Below are 2,743 nucleotides of genomic sequence, written 5' to 3'. Positions count from 1 at the left end.
ATAGTGCTAATCTCTTTCTATTGGAGATGTTATGTTACCAGCTGTTTCAAACACCTGCCATGATGGACTGTACTCTTCAAGCATGAGATAAACTCCCTCCCCCACTTCCCAGTCCCCCACCCCATATGTTGCTTTCTTGTGGGTATTTTATAACAACAACAGGAAAAGAAACTAAGGATGAGAAAGTGGATAGGATGCTGTGAAATAACTCATCTCTTGATACCCAGAATACTGGAATTATGAAGAACCACTTTTCATTTCCTCGTTTATTTATTCATTTCAAAAATTTCATTCTTTGATATTTAGAGTTACATAAACACATAAGTATGTATATGTAAAGATGTATGCTTCCATGTACACATGGTTATTTGAACGCATACATTAACAGTGACTAATCTCAGTTTTCTTTTTTGACCAAGATTTTAAATCTTGCATGCTTATAGATAAGATATAAGAGTTTCAGCCATGGAGAGAATTTATTTTTTATTTTGTCTCAACCTTAGGGTCAAATCTATCTGTCAAGTTTATTTAGATGTTTTTCCTTGCAAATACAGGTTCTTCTTTCCATTCAACGACTGACTTTTGATGGTGAGGGGAAATTAAAAGATGAGTTTCCTTTGATTTATTTTGACAAATACTCTGTTGGACATTAAAGTTTTCTTCACAAAGGCACAGAAATGAAGGGAAGATGGACAGCATTTGTTTGTGGTGGTACCAAACTCGTAAGATTTGTTTTTCTTGTGTTGTCAGTCATCTTGATGGTATTCTTAGCACAGCCTTCATATTAAATGAGTTATTCAATGTTCTCAAACTGCTCCTGTGGTCTAATAAATATTACAGGTTTCCTTTGTTTGCTAATGATATAAACAGGAAGTTGCATAACAGGTATAAAGGGAAACTTAAAATGTTGCTATCGAACTGCATTACACTTTTCTCCTCATTATTTTTAAAGGTAACAATTTTATGACCAGTTGTCTTACTGAAAGTTGGTTTTCCATCAGAGTCAAAACACAACAAAGTTATTCTGAATACTACATTCCGTACCTGTTTTAAGCAAGCAGAGTCATTGGGGGTACTGACGACTTTGCTTGAAAATAATATCGTGGTTGGTAAATTTGCAACCTGACCACTTGCAGGAGTATGAGCCATCACCATTAATCCTTATACCACATCTCATGCTGCATCCTTCAAGTTCCTTTTCATTGATAGTTCTCAGCCCAATTTCCCTGTGCTGCTGTGCCCATAGCATAGTCAGCCACTGTTGTTTATAAACAGGTGACAGCCATTCTAAAGGTATTAGGCAATCTTGTTCAAGAGTAGTCGTGGAGGCCAGGTCAAAGAAGATATTCTGAGACCTCAGTTGCTTGAACACTGGTTGAAATACTAGCCCTTCTTCACTTTCAAGAAAAGTGATGTTGTCAGTACATTCCATGTGCCTGGAAAGCCAGCTGTTGGCATTAGCAAAGAGATGGTTCACTGAAACTTTCCAGCAAGGATTAAAATAAAGGAACATCCATGCTTTTAGGGTGGTATATAGATCAAATTCCTTTTGCAACACGAGTAGTTCAGATGATGAGACAAGTAGATACATGATCTTTATTCAATTTCTCTGTAAAGTCTAACATTTGGGTGTATAATCAAGTTGCAAAGAAGCCAGTCAAAGCACTGTGACTTTACAGATTTCAATCTATATGTTTCTGCTATTGGGTAGTATGAACACACATTTTTCATATTAGTGGTTTTCTTCATGGTCTTATTACATTGCTGAATTACCTTCTCTACCTGAACCAGGCATGCTGCAGCCAGAACATAAGGAATTTGTCGAGGCTTCATTGGCAAGTCCTTGTCCCTGTACAATGAACCAAACACAAAATCCAAGGACCAGATATTTATGTGATGGTTCTTAATCTCCAGTTCAATAATATCACTGTGCGGTTCTTTCCAAGCAACTTTGAGCACATTAGCAAAGTACCCCGACTGGCATAAAAATGCTTTGTGTAAAGACCATACTTTCCCCAGAGCACGGATTTTGACATCACTGTCTTTCCCACCCAAAAATAAAGTTTGGTAAGTATACTTAGTTGCGAGCTTCCTTTTCTTTCCGTAGAAGATGCCGAAAACTTGCTGTAGACTTAGTACCTGAGATCCGTGGATGTTCCAGCTCGGCCCCAACCAGTCCCAACTGTTCCATTTATGCTTGAGACTGCCAGATGCTCAACTGGGACCAGAACTATATTCAGGCTGCTGTGGCTCTGCCAAACTGGAGTCCTCACGTCTCCAGACCCGGCTGCTGCAATGTCCCATTGACGAAAGCTCCTAGAACCTCTAAAGGAGACTGCTGCAAAGGATTCTCTCCCTTGCCATTGCTGGAGTATGCCAGGACTGCCTGGGCTCACTGCTTTCTCTGGCACAGTCTCAAATGTCACAGAAAGGCAGGCTATCTTTCATTATCTACCCGTGCCCTAGAGCAGGGCCCCGCCCACTGCCATCAGGCTGTTTTAAAACTATGGCATGTGACCCAGCTTTTTTGTCTTCCTGCCTTTCCTTCCTCCCTTTTCTCTCCCTTCCCTTCTACCTAATTTCCTCCCTTCTCTCCTTTCTTGTTTCTTCTTTTCCTTTCTCCATTCTCCTCCTTTCCTCTGCCCCCTACTTTTCCTCCATGGTTTCCAAAGGGTCACATATGTCTCTTTAGCTGACCTCACTCAAAGTTAAGAAGCTGCTGCCTCCGGCTTGTAAGCTGAAG

The 2,743-nt window shown here is 40.1% G+C and overlaps 1 pseudogene; it reads right to left on the bottom strand.

The window, feature by feature from the left end:
* Positions 1 to 834: 834 nt before the first annotated feature.
* On the bottom strand, positions 835 to 2,304 carry LOC101825218 (annotated as a pseudogene).
* Positions 2,305 to 2,743: the final 439 nt, after the last annotated feature.

This window comes from Mesocricetus auratus, unplaced genomic scaffold (assembly GCF_017639785.1).
Source record: "Mesocricetus auratus isolate SY011 unplaced genomic scaffold, BCM_Maur_2.0 Super-Scaffold_100003, whole genome shotgun sequence".
In the NCBI taxonomy this organism is placed as follows: domain Eukaryota; kingdom Metazoa; phylum Chordata; class Mammalia; order Rodentia; family Cricetidae; genus Mesocricetus; species Mesocricetus auratus.
Note: the sequence above shows the minus strand (reverse complement) of the source record. Positions and strands in the feature narration are given on the sequence as shown.